The sequence below is a fragment of the Corvus kubaryi genome, unplaced genomic scaffold, assembly GCF_017639235.1.
Source record: "Corvus kubaryi isolate FWS band 111438036 unplaced genomic scaffold, C.kubaryi_AGA036_p1.0 65039, whole genome shotgun sequence".
NCBI lineage: Eukaryota > Metazoa > Chordata > Aves > Passeriformes > Corvidae > Corvus > Corvus kubaryi.
Genome location: NW_024581714.1, coordinates 29,607 through 43,715, shown reverse-complemented (window position 1 = coordinate 43,715; position 14,109 = coordinate 29,607).

The window sequence follows — 14,109 nt, the reverse complement described above, 5'->3', positions numbered from 1 at the left end:
TTGGTGGTCCTCATTCAACAGTTCCCAGAACAGGCCCAGTCTCCAGCTCACCAGTAGCCCTTGTTTAAGGTTTAGCTCATGAGAAGCCCCCTTGGTTTAGGGCCAGGCTTAAGAACACCTCACTGAATTGTGGCCATAATAACGTGTAAATACAAGGTGGAAACCCTGTCCTAAAGCTCACCAGGCTCCCAGCAAGGATCCAGCTGTCTTCCACAGAGATGGGGATGGGAAGGAGCAGACTGACTGCCAAACAGTCACAATTTATTTTTGTGCAGTGCCCTAATTTGTAACAAAATGCAATTACGTATTCAATGTGTCAAAGAGGCAAAATCCTTCAAGGCAAACAACTTTTTTTTCCCAGCTGAAACACAATTATTGTATCAAGGCTCAATCACCCATTTCTTCAAAGAATGTGACCGAATGGCAACCAGTCACCTGGATTTGGGGTTCCCATACCATACCGGGAAAGGGGAAAAGGCAGAGAGTCAATCCCATAAGTTTCATAGGATGGAATCCAATAGATGTCCCAGAGATTTTCCAAGCAACTGTAGATGACAAGTGATTTTTAAATAAGGGAAAGGAAAGAGAGAGAGAGGAAAATTCCTATTTCCTTTGAAAGCACCTGTGTTTGGGAACAAATAGGAAGCAAACACCTAAAGCAGACCTTTACACCTGAGTTAGCTGCTTCTGGAAGAAGGGGAGAAGTGGGCATTTCTGGGACACAGTTTGTCTCATCCTCCTGTAGAGGTCTGAAAGAGATCAGATGATTCACACCATGGAAAATCCTGCTTCTGCTCCCTGACGATAATGGGATCCCAGAGTGACTGGTGCAAACCCTACTGCAGTGTCCCCAAATGCCTGGGAAAGGCCAGTCCCCATAAGAGGCTGAATCACATTGGTTTGATTAAAAAGAAATTGTACAGACTGAGACAATTGTCTCCAGGGTCACCTTTTGCTGTACCCAGGCTTTCCTTGGAAAAACTTGCAGTTGACATACCTGTGTCTCCTTGTTTGGGAGGAGGCTGGGCAGAGTCACAGGTTCTGCTGGGAAAGGATGAAGACTCTGACCTTGGTAACATTAGCAGAAAGGAATGGAAAAAAACCCTTCATGCTTCAGAAGTTGCTAATTGAGACTTCTAGCAGTCATTTAAGGAAATCCCTCCTTGCTGAATAACCTTTAAACAGGAAAGCAGTGGCTGGCTGAGCTTTCTGACATGCCCTGGTACGTCACTGGGAGAGCGGTGGGATTCACAGGCATGGCAGAACCCCAGAGCTTTGGGAACTCCTTTCACTGCATCCTTTCCCAGAGCTGGGTGAAGACAGGACAAAGGCCATGGAAAGGATGAAGGAAACAGCCCATAAGAGAAAGGAGGGGGAGCCCTTGACTTCCTGGTGCTTTTGAACATGACCATCTGGTTTCTCCCTCCCCCTGTCCTTGATGCCTTAGGTTTTAACTTTCATATTTTTCAAATCCTGTACTGCTTAGTGTGTTACTCTGAAGTTTCTTGTAGCCTGTTAATTTCTGCTCTCTCGTGCTAGGCAGACATAACAAAGCCTCTCCAGGCCTGCTCTTCAAGGACACCCAGAGCATCCTAGGCCCAAAAAGTATAAACCAAAAGCCTCTAAAGGAGTGCAAGCTGAGGGGAATGACATCATTAACTGAAGCTTTAATTCGAGAATTAACCCTGATATGCAAATGAACCAAACCTATAAAAGTGTGAAGAACTCGTGACCTGTCATCCATCTTGGGGTTCATTTTGACAGTGGCCTCTGGCTCCCCAGGGTGTGCCTTTGAAGGCCCTTCAAATAAATACCTACCTTTATTCTCTTATTCTTGTCTAGCCTCTGTTTCTAGGAGGCCTCTTAAGGCATCATCCTCATCCCTAGGGACTTCTCTCTCTGCATTGAAATGCAGGCTAGCAGCAAGAGGGCAGGAAGAAGAGCACAGCAGCTGAAACCTCTGTGCTGCTCAAAAGGAAGTCTGCTGGTGTGCTTTAGACAGCAATTGTCCTGCAATTTCCCTCACTTAATGGTGCTGGCTCCGTAGGAGGGCAGGCATGTGGATGTGGGGCTGGATTCCAGCGGAGGGCCTTGGAAAGCAAACTTTGGGTGTACTTGGGAGGACACAAAGCAGGAAGGTCTTGTTGAACTGATCAGGCCAGGTGTTGGTTGGCTGGTTCCACAGAGAGGCTTTCAAGTGTCTGGACACAACACTTCTGTAGTGGTTTGGTCCAAAATACTCATTACTATTTACCTTCTGTGAGATAAGAATTAGGAGAAAAGCAGAGCAGGTACCAAACTTGAAAGAATATAAAGAAGTTTATTAACAGACCTAAAAGAAGGAAAAAAAAATCATACCACACCTTCAGAACTCTTCTCCTCCCCCCACCTTCCTCCCTCTCCCACTGACAATGTAAAAAGATAACCCTTGAGATGTTCAGTCTGTTTACCACTTCCATAATAACCTTGTTCAGTCCATTTAGGAAGAGGAGTCTCTTCTTGCTCATGCTATGAAAACATTATCACAACGAGACAGCAGCCCACTTCCAAATATTGTTCAGTCCATTTAGGAAGAGGAGTCTCTCTGCTCACATGTGAGTCCCTTCCCCTGACTTGCAGCTTTTCCCACAACTGCTTTCAAGGGTCCACTCTTGAAGTTTTTGGGGTACAATTTTAAGGTTGAGCCATTCAGAAACAAAAGTTCTCTTCACCCATCTCTGGGAGCATTTCATCTCTAAGAACAGAGGTCCTTCTTCTTCCCGGGGAGCAAAGGGTCTTCCTCATCTTCATCTCTAGGACTATCTCTGGGAGCATCTCTAGGAACTGAGGTCTCCTTTTCCATTTGGAGCCAAAGTCCTCATCGCTTCCATCTCTCCCTGTTCAAACAGAACCTGTTTTAGCCAGGACCTCCCCCACTATAATCTACTCTATCCTGGCCTTCATTCATCTGATAACATTATTTGTACACCTTGGTTGAACACCTCTGGTGTTCTCACTGGCCAGGCAAGCATTGTATCATTCAACCTTTGCAATTTCCAGCCGGGAAAGGGGCAGCCCAGGGAGGTGGTGGAGTCCCTGTCCCTGGAGGTGTCCAAGGAACAACTGGACATGGCACTCAGTGCTCTGGGCTGGGTAACAAGGTGGTGATCAAGCACAGGTTAGACTCAATGATCTCAGAAGCCTTTTCCAACCTTAATGATTCTGTGATCTATGGCAAGGATGGCTTTTAAAAGAAAGGTAACATTTCTGTTTTATCTGGATCTTGAATTCATGTGTTGCTGTTGTTCCTGTTGCCATAACAAAAAAAGCTCTTGGTTTTCTAATGTGCTGCTTTTGGTGAGCTTTTTGCCAGAATAATCCTGTGAGGTGTGAGTCCCACAAACCTCAAACCTTTTTATTTATTTTAATAGCGAGGCGTTTACCACAATGAGTTGTCCACGTTTCTGTCTCCTTTATTATGTTGCTGTGCCTTCTCTTTCATAGGAGCAACTCATGCAAACTCTCTTCTTGAATAAAAGAATCACCATCAAGCATTTTGAAAGCAGCAAATTGGACCACCTCTAGGCAGCCAGAAACACTCCCACCTGTCAGATTCCTTTTTTTTATAGGCCTGTGTAACACACAGTGCAACCTTGAGCCCAGTACCTCTGCTTAATGACGCCAGTCTCAATCACAGGCCTAAATTATCAGGTGTTTGGCACCAAGTATTCAAAGCATAACCTTGAAAAATGAATTGTAAGTTTGCAGAACTTAACTAATACTAACAGTCTGTAATCAAAAATGTGGGGAAAAGGCGAATAAAGAAAGTAAAATTTTCACTTATTTTTTGATAGTTTTCAGAATTTCTACAGGATTATTTATTCAGCACGTAGAGCATAAGACTTCCTATTTACTTTTTAAATGTGTGGACAAGCATTTTTCCCCTATTACGATGACCAAGCAAAAAAAAGTAGAGGAAAGTGTTCAGGCCACATTGTGTTTTCAATTTTCCTAAAACAGAGTAAATTAGAAGAATTGCTGGATGCTGCACATCAATATTCCATCTGTCCCAGATAAAACATTTTTCTTTTGGGGCACAAAGGAAGTGAAGAACTTGTTTCCTGGGATGCTTGAGGAGCAGATGTGATCCCTTATCTAATGGCCCAGCAGTCCCATCATCTATCTGGGGTGCAGGAGATCTGATATCTTCCCTTTCTCCATGCAAAGGAGTTTGACCCTGCACCTTGTGTCCTTTAGATGACTGTCCTGAACGTATGAGATGACAGTCAGGAGCAAAAGGAGCAAGTAGGGCACAGCTCAGTTTCTCCTGCTGACATTTCACTTTGCATGACAACTGAAAACCTCCACTTAATCGAAGATGAGGGTTCCCATCCCATCTGCCACGAGTGTACCTCTGTCACGAGGGTAGGATTTCATCCATTTCATCCCTGCCCCTCTGAACATGGAACTGAGCCCCAGTTCAAGTCTGCTCTCCACCCTACTCAGCCTCCAGGCTTTCAGCTGCAAAGCTGCTTGGGTTTTTACTCAAACTGCATGAGCTCAACTCAGGCCTGAGCCATGAAGCTGGGCTTCACTTTGAGGGTGTAATGCCTGGTTTAGTACTGAGGGTTTGCCCTAATATCCACATTGTGTTGACACAGCTCTGATGAACCTGGAGTTCCCCCAGAGACTTCCCACACAGTCCTGCAATATAGAATCATAAAATGGTAGAATTGTTTGGGTTGGAAAAGACCTTTAAGGTCATTGAATCCAACCTTTAACCCAGCACTGCCAAGGCCACCACTAAACCAGGTCCCTAAGCACCACATCTACACATCTTTTAAATACCTTCAGAGATGGTGACTCCACCACTACCCTGGGCAACCCTTTCTAATGCTTGAAAACCCTTTTCATGACGAATTTTTTCATAATATCCAATCTAAGTTTGGGATGCTCAGCAGAACAAACCCAGAATCTGAATTTTTGAGGCTTCCTGTACACATCCACTAAGAATTAACAATGTAGCTTGTGCTGTTGGATGGTGCATCAGTTGTTCTTGACTTTCAGTCCAGTTCCACTGAATGTTTGTATTTTTACAGTAAGTTTTAAATATCCATATAGTTGGTAACAGTAGGTATTTTGAAAAGCAGCAGGTTATCTGGGCTTGTTGGGAAAGTTTTCCAGATGTTTCTAGTCTTCATGGAGTCAGAAGAGGCAGAATCTCTGTACTTTGGAGTCGGATTTTTCTGCTGGTTGATAACAAGCTGCCAAATTGCCCAGAGGAGGCTCTGTGCACTACAGTACTGTAACTGCTGTCTCACATGCACTGTGATTTACAACAGGTCCTAAGACACAAGATAAAAGCCCCTGGTGAGCCAAAGCCAAGAGTCTCACTGCACCACCTGCTCTGTGAACCGACATTTTTACTTGGCTTGAGAAAAACTCGCCAGCGAGAAGATGGGAAACAGTGCCAGCAGTGCAACCTGAAATAGAACAAACCCCTCAGACTCTCAGTGAAAACGCAGTGGGAGCTGCTCTGATCCCTCTGCTCCTTCTGTAGGACTGTGTTGGAGCTGGAGAGCTTTATCTGAGCATCTGAGCTGTGGCTGGAAGAGCACGGCCCGTTGTGCTGACTAAGGCTCGGGTTCAGTAAAAAGCAATGACATGACCCTTTCTGTGCCAAAGCTACAACAAACACAGGGTCAGAAGCTGGTGAAAAAGCCAGCAGAACCAGGCCAGAACATTTAAAGTGGTCTGCTGATACACACCCTAAGCATATTACGTAGCTGAAAATTTTTGCCCACTTAAGAATTTCGAGTGACCACACCCAGGAATGTGTTAATACTGTTGTAATTAGGGGTGCGACAACTAGTTCAGATAAAATAAAAAACAACCTGAAACTACACCCAAAACTTTAATGATCCCCTCTCATCCTGCCCTGTGTTGTTTCACCTTTAATCTCTTTTTTTTCTCTTCCACACACCTTTCCAGTTTTGAACAAAGAGGAAGCAGAAATACTGACAATAGCAGAGCAGGCTTGTCTCATTTCAGTGACCAAAACCAGCAAGTATTGCAAATCTCATAAAAAGTCAAGACCCTAAATCTCCAGCACGTTTTACACAAATGATCTGTGCTTTATAAAATCTCTTCTGGACGCAAAATGTTTAGCCTCCCTCCAGGTTTCAACCAAAGAAAGGTAATTTCCATGCACTGATAGTATTTGTGAGCACCTGATGTTTGCAGTTTAAATGATCATATGTTTCTGATGACTAGCTACAATAGCCTGGAAAACACCTTTCTTCCCAAGACCCTTCCCTGCCCCACTTCCTCACACAGGGGAATACAGATCAAGAGAGGATGTGGGGCTGGAAGACCTGCATATTTCCATATTTTCTTCTCTTGCTTCTGTGCTCAAGGTTAAGCTGGTTATTGGATGTAGAATAAGGAAAGAAAGCCTTCCTTCCACACTGAAGGTGAGACTGGAGAGAGGATAGGGCTCCTTCCTTTTGCTGTAGCATGGAGCATCATCCACCTCCCCATGGGATCCCCCATTGGACTGAAGACTTGCTCTCTTATTCCTGCATTTCTAGAAGCTCAGAGCATTTTTGGCTCCTGAGCTGAGGTGCTTTCATCTGCCAGAGCATGGAGGAGAGATGTGAGGAGTGAAGGGTAGTCTAGGGACTGTTTAGTGGTCCCCATGGCCAATAACTTCTTATGCATTTGTGCACAAATCATGACTAACCTTTCCAGGTGACTCTGTGAGGCTTAGTCATGAACAGAAAAACAAATGGTGGCAGAAAAATTAAGATAGTGTTGAGACTTGACTAAAGCAATCATATTTTTTGTGATTTATAACACAGCCTTGAAAGGTTAATTTTTTTCTTTTTGTTTATTAAACCAATTGTTTGTTTTACCTTGACATTATCAGGAATTCTCCAGGTTCCTCTTCACATCTTTTTAGTGGTCAGCCTGCAAAAAAACCTTCAAGGGACTTGGCTTGAGGCAACTCCCAAGAGCTTCAACAGCAGCAACAAAGGAGCTGAATCCTTCCCGCATGGGCCAGCTTAGTTTGTCCTTTTGCCCCAGCTGTTTCTGCTACTTGAGTTACATTTGGCTATGTTAATTAAACAAAAGTAAATTTTAGCCTGACTGAAAACTACTTCCCTTTCAGTTAGGTGGCATTTCTTTAATGGCAAACTGTCCTCAGCTTCCTATGTTTCTTTCATAGGCTGTACTATTTAAACAAATAAATTCAGTACAGCAAAACCCATGCAGGAAGCAAACCATTTTCTAACAAGGAAACTACTGTGAAATCATGAGCACCTTTTGGATTAAAGGAAATTTTCTGGATTTGGTCAGGAACTAGTGAAAAAGTAGAATGCCTTTTTCATCCTCTTTGAGCAAAATTTCCTCCATTTTTCCTCAGCTCAACCATAGACACAAATCTCAGTAAGACTCACCTTCCAGATTCCAATGTAGTGTCTATCTATCTATGTATGTATATATACATACTAAAAGAATAGATTTATATTTGAAAAAAAAGTACTAAAAATTCCACATGCAGTTTACAAGTTTCAGACACGAAAAGTGTGAATTCCTGTGTCACAGGGTGTCACATGTGAGGGCTGTAAATGGGGTGGGGGCAAAGCACAGTCACTGATCCCAGCTCTGCACCCCTACCTGGCTTAGTTCTGATGAGCTTCGTGTGGGCTTGATCCCCATATGGGCCATTCACTTAAGAGCTAGACTCACTGGTCCTCGTGAGTCCCTTCCAACTCAGAATATTCTGTGATCTGATACCCCAATTTTGAATGCAAAGAGCAGCCAGGAAACACAAGTGGAGCCCAGCCCATGGCCACACTGTGTACCTACGTTCCCTGAAAGCCTCCATCCTCCAAGGTCTGAGAGCATCTGGCTTTTGTCAGGGAGGGCTCCCTGAGTGAGAGAGCTCCTGAGTTCCCCAGGCACTAAGTCAGCTCCTCCAGCAGGCACTGTGCTGCACACAGTTACCAGGACTCCCTAGTTCCCACCTCTCACCGCACATTCTTTCCCCCTTTAATTTTTCTCCCTCTCTCACACGCCATGACCTTGGTGACAGAATGAACACGCTTAATCAAAAAGGGAAGAAAAACAAGTGCAGCCTTGTGCCACCACCTGTAAGCTGCCCTGAATTCATTACCTGCATGGTGCCAGACAGTGAGGTTCCCAGCCACCGTGAGCAAAGTACAAACACTACCTCACACCAAAGGCATGTGCGTAGGAACGAAAAAACAACAACAGGATTCCTGTACACATTACTTCAGTCTTGCAGGCTTTCTTTTTTTTTAACGTTATTTTGCCTCAACATGGGCATTAGAGGCACGGTCTTGATTTATTTCATTATTTCTTCAGATATGCATGAAGCTTGTTGGCAGGTTCAGCCACTTTCTAAAGGTCTTCACAGAGTTTAAAACAGCTGGACAGCTCTGCAAAATCATAAGCAAGGCTTGTTGTTGGTTTAAAAGCTAGGAAATATTAGAAGATGGCAAACACCAGATTATCTTCTTGCCTTCCAGCTTCTGAGCTCTTGAAGTGCGTGCTATCAAATTGCTAAGCTTCCCAGTCATGGTCACAAGGGCTGGAAACTTGTGTAGCTTTTGTTTTAATCCTGCAGTTCCCCTCTCCTGGGTGGCCGAGCTGCAGGTGGCTCTTGCTCTGTGAAGGAATTGCATGAAAGTTTTAAACACAGGTAGCTTTTAAAACACCAACCAAGGCAGTAGTTGTAACATGTTTGGCCAGGTTTCAGGAAGATTATTTTCTCAGCTTATCTAATGGAATGTATGCCTCACTCATGGAGGCAGCTACTGGTTTTCCAGAGACAGGGGCATTTACCAGTAAAATGGCATCAAGGAGCAGCCACTTTCCTGCTCCCCTGTCCTCATTTGCCCTTTGCAGAGAGTTTCAGCTTTCTGTTGTTTAAAAAGCCAGAGGTGCAGCGGGTAGGTTTTCTGGACTGCATTTAAGCTGTTCGTACCGGGGTATCTGATGACAATCCCCATTGTGAAACAGGCCACCACCACCAACTCAGAAGCAGAAAAAGTTTGGGTTGTGCTAAAGTTTGGACAGTCCTTTGTGCAGATGGGCCCCATCTGAGCGGCCCATGCTGCTCATCTGCTCCATTCTCAGTAACCTCAAGGGCTGCCTGGGAGGTGGCCAATAATATCCCACCTATGAAGAGCCCAGTTTTACAGCCTGGACTAAATCAGCCTGGGCTGAGGGATTTGGGATCACATTTCCATTCCTGGGGCACCCAGGCACCGTGCTTGCTTCTGTTTAGTTTTTGGTAGTTTCAGGTTCAGAGCAGTAATAAATCTGAAGGAAAATGTCACAGTTAAATTATAAAAATACCCATTTTTTTTGCTTCACAGTTCTCTCTTTTTTTTCTCTTCCCAACATATCAGTCATTCAGGGATCGTATTTTACCACATCTCTCTGCTATTTCCCAAGCCAAGGTTTGGTCAATGAAACATTAGATCATAATGAAACAGCAGCAGTTATGTGCTCAGAAATGCAAGAAGCCCTTTTTACTATGGTTTTGCTCTTATCCAATTTCAAAGGTTCACTAGAAGACTTGTGAAACTAACCCACTCAAAGTGTGAATCAAAAGCTTGGTCTATGCTCATAAGCTGTGCTGGAGAAGGAAAACTGTCTGTCCTCTGTGCTGAGTCAAGCTATTAACCCACCCCAAACATATGTACGGGGAATCCACGGAGCACCCACTTCTTACCACGTCTGGCCTTGCTCCTGCCAGTCTGACACAGATCCTGCCTTCCACCCCCTCTCATCTGCACCTCCCATTTGTTTTTCTCTAGCTCCCCTTTGCACTCTTGCTCTGGTGGAGTGGGAAAATCTGCAAGGCAGAGGCAGCTCAATGCCCACGAACTTCCAAAGTTCAAGCACTGGGCTCCTGCACCTTCCCAAGCCTCCGAGGCTTCCCAATCTCTCTACAAAACCCATGATTCAAGTCACTGCAACCAACTCACTTCTCCCCAGTGCCTGGCAAAGGTGAGCCCACCACTCAAATGCTCTCTCAGGATGGGACCCTCTTGTTTGCCTGCAGCAGAGTCAGCACTTTCCTCTGGGACATCCACTTTCCAGCTGTTGTGGCCAGAGGTTGGGAGCAATAATGGAATTTATGGCCTGCAAAGCATTGATCTGGTTGCTGGTGCCTTGATAGAAATAAAAAAAAAAAAAAAAAGAAATAATTAATTAGAACTGGCCATCAAACCTTCACCCTTTCTACAGCTGGATTTAAAAAAAACCAAAATCAAAACCAACAAAACTACAACCACCACTTTTTTTGGGCCCAAATTATCAGTTGTGCCAAAGGTGTTTTGTTACTACTGAAAAGTCAACATTCAGGGTATGATTTTCTGTGTTTGATTGAAAATCCCCAAAGCACACAAAATATTATTTTCAAGAGTTTTTCATAGGAAAAAACAAGCCCTAACTTTATTTTTTCCCTCCTCTTTCTTTTGCATCAGAGGAGTTCCACACACTGTCTAATAAAGTCAGATCTTGGGGTGAAATTATTTGCTGTAGGGAAGGCAAGGCCAGACCTCCTGTTTTGTTTCCTACCAAGGGACATTCTGAACTGGGAGTAGACCACCACATCTCTAGTTCCAGCTACACACAAAAACCTGAGCAACGAGCAGTCAGAGCTGAACAAAATGTTTTTTGAACATGATCAATAATAAAAGTGGAGATGGGAGAGATGAGTATCATTTACATATTTAAATACGTAAAAACTTGACTCTGGTTGACAAATTATATTTAAAAAATGATTGGGGGAGAAAAACATTTTGAACAGCATTGATGTTTTAAAAGTTAGGCAGTGTGTTCGTTTTAGAATAGAGTTGTTGTTTCATACTGTGTACACGTTAAATAGGAAAGATGTAGGGAAAAACTTTGCCCTGAAGATGAAACAGAGTCTTTGGTCTGAGCTTGCCATTTGCTGACTCAGAACAAAGTAGTGTTGTGTGGAGGGGTCACACTGAAGGAAAATAAAACCAGCCCCCAAAACATTTCACACCAGAGTTTTGCCCTTGTTATTTTTTCTTTATTGCAGTTCAGCTACCAGATCAAGGATGTATTACTTACATGTTATTTATACTTTTGTAATTAATGGGTATGAGCATTATTAGTGACCTCTTGCATCATCATCACCACCACATTCTTTCATATTCAAAGTGTATCTGAGGGCCTAAGCAGGCAAAAAGAGAACAAGTTGTTTGTTGTAGCAACAGCTCTTTCATTTTTGCCAGGAAAACTCCTCATGGCCTCCAGACCTCCAGACACTTTATAAACGGGAGGAACCGCTTTGGAGAAGATGCTGATTCAGTTTCCTCCCCCCAGAGAATGAGAGGGTGAAAATATCCCGTGGTCATACGGAGAAAACACTAAATTAAACTTCTTAAATGTCCTTTCAATTATGCTTGAAGGAAGGTAGCTTAGTATATGAGGATAATGGGAGTTATTTACAAGATTGTCAGTTATATAAATATTCCCAGGCTGTTATCCAACCATTCCCCATTAATCACTCGGTACTTCAGTTAACTTCTACAACTACCCCACACCAGGGTTGTAGCCCTGGACACACACTCAGCTCCTGGCTGGTTAACCCCTATGTCCAAGCCAGCCTCAATGTTTCCTGAGTGCTTTTTCCTGCTGCTCCCATCGCCTCAGCCCTCCACACCCTCTCTCACAGATTTGGCGACGACTGTCTGCTCCTGCTGCTGCCAGGGTATTCCTCCTGTGCTTGGCTTTATGGGGAGAATCCAGCCCCGGCTGAAATGCACAGAAAAGCCCCAGACAACGCTGCTAATTCGTTTATACCCCTTCATTACTTAATGCAAAACATAAAGCAGCTCATCTGCTGCTAAGAGGTTCCAGCTCCTCCTCCTTCTGAAGCATGAGTTCAGCTTTCCATGGGACTTCTCAGGAAAGAAGGGAGCTCATGATTGAGATTACGGTCAGAGATTGTGGGTTTGCCCAAAAAAGGAGAAGAAGAAGGTTTGAAAACCTCCCCTTCTCACCCCTACATTTATATTCTTTACAGAAGAGCAGGTCTGGGAAGGTGAGGGGGTGGCACATAGCACTTTCCCAATTGTCAGACAGTGAGAAAACACAGCCAAACTCCTCATCCAGCAGTGACCCATTTACCTTCAGGCAGAGATGGAGATCTCATTAGATACTGTAAAACATCCCAAAACTTTTCTTTTTTTTTTTTTTCTTCTCTCACAGCCTGGGTGTTCATAAGCCTTAACCTGTGAAATCTGTATTCTCACCTGCTCCTCTGGCTGCGCTGGGTTCGCACATTGCAGTGCTTCTTTCTACCAGATGTCTTCAAAACTACCTTCTTCAGTAGTTTTGAAGAAATCTGTAACACCAAAGTGGGCTGACAAGCCATTGAAATGTTTGAAGGTGCTTGTTAAAGGTTTAAGAGCATAAAGTTGTTTCCAACAAATGTAACAACAGCAACAAAAAAAGCCTTGGGCTGCAAGACCACTGAGCTGGCAAACAAACAGATTTTTGTCAAGCCCTTTTTGTAAATATAGTTTACCTTCACTTCTGTAAAACTCTATTTTTTTGTTCTTTTGTTTTCTTGAAAAAAGACTTCTGCTCCCAACAGAGCATTTACTTTTAGGTGAACAAACATGCTGTGAGAACCGTGGCAGTGGGGACTGAAATGACAGCAAAGCTCTGCTTGGGGAAAAAAGGAGGGAGTATCCGATCCAGGGTAAACAAGGTAATACACCCACATTTGGGTGATGAATCATGAAAACAAGAAAGAATTAACCCTTGAGGTTTATTTTAGCTACAAAATAAGGTTTTCCATGGGAGAAAAGCAGACAAATCAGGTGTTGGTTTGCCAGATGGGCAAGCTGGAAAAGGGAGCCTGGCCATCCCTAGGGTCTGGGTGGCAGCTCCGTCCTGCCTGTGAGCTGCTTTCTGCAGTCCTGGATCCTAAGGCTGTTTTCCAAACATCTCTTGACAGCACAGGATTCACCAAGCATGAATCTTAAAGTTAGAAGGAGAAAAGAGTTAATGGCAGTGCTGATCTGACCAGTTCATGTCTCTGTTTGGAAGAATGTGTTGCTCTTCAGGTGTTAGCATTGCTCATAGTTAGTTTTTAATTCCTGTTCCTTTTTAACCTTAAAAATAAAGGATCTCTTTCACAGAAGACTGTTGCAGCCAACTCAGACCAAGGATATCCAATATCCACCCAACTCCAACTCAGAGTTCCTGAGCTGAGAAATGGTGTTGTCCAGCTATATAGCAATTCATCTCATACCCATAAAGCGCTGCTATATAGTTTGGGATTTAGCAACCAGGAATTCCACATGATAATGTGCGTGTGTGTGTGTGTGTGTGTGTGTGTGTGTAAGGAGAGTAATCTTTCATTGTTTCTTTTCAAAGGAAGCCCATGAGCATCACAAGTTGATTTCTGAAAAAATTTAGGTTGAACAGCTTTGATACAGATTCAGGTAAAGGACTGGGGGGCCACCGAGATGTTTAAAAAGTTAAAAGTTTCAGGGTTTTCAATGGAAATACAAAAAGTTTCAGGAAAAAAAAAAAAGAAGTGCAGGTTATTGTACCTGGAGGCTTTATCCACCCACCCCACTATTCCAATTATAAGCAAACTTCAGAGAGAGGCTTACCTTGGCAGAGCAGATGTTAATCTAAATTCTGATACAGCTGCTCTGTGCCAGTCACTCAGACCTGCAAAGACTCTTGCTGATCTCCTCTCATGGGAATTAATGCTGTCAGGCAACTGTGATCATAAAAATGCAATGAAGAGCAAAGCTTTGGGTGTTTCTTTTCTGTTTCCCATGCAGGGGGATGAAGTACCCCAGAGACAGCAGCCGAAATTTCTTCTTTGACTTGCATCCCAGCAGAACTACATACTGAAATCCTCCACAGCAGCCCTGCCCTAGCAGAGTCTATGCTGGTGACAGTGGCATCTTCAGGTGTCACCAGGAACCTAATTTATCCAGCAGTACCTTGCTTCTCACCACTGGCCAGGTGGCCTAAGGAAGTAAGGTTCTAATTTTAGTCTGAGACAGAAAAGCAGCTACAAAAATACACCCA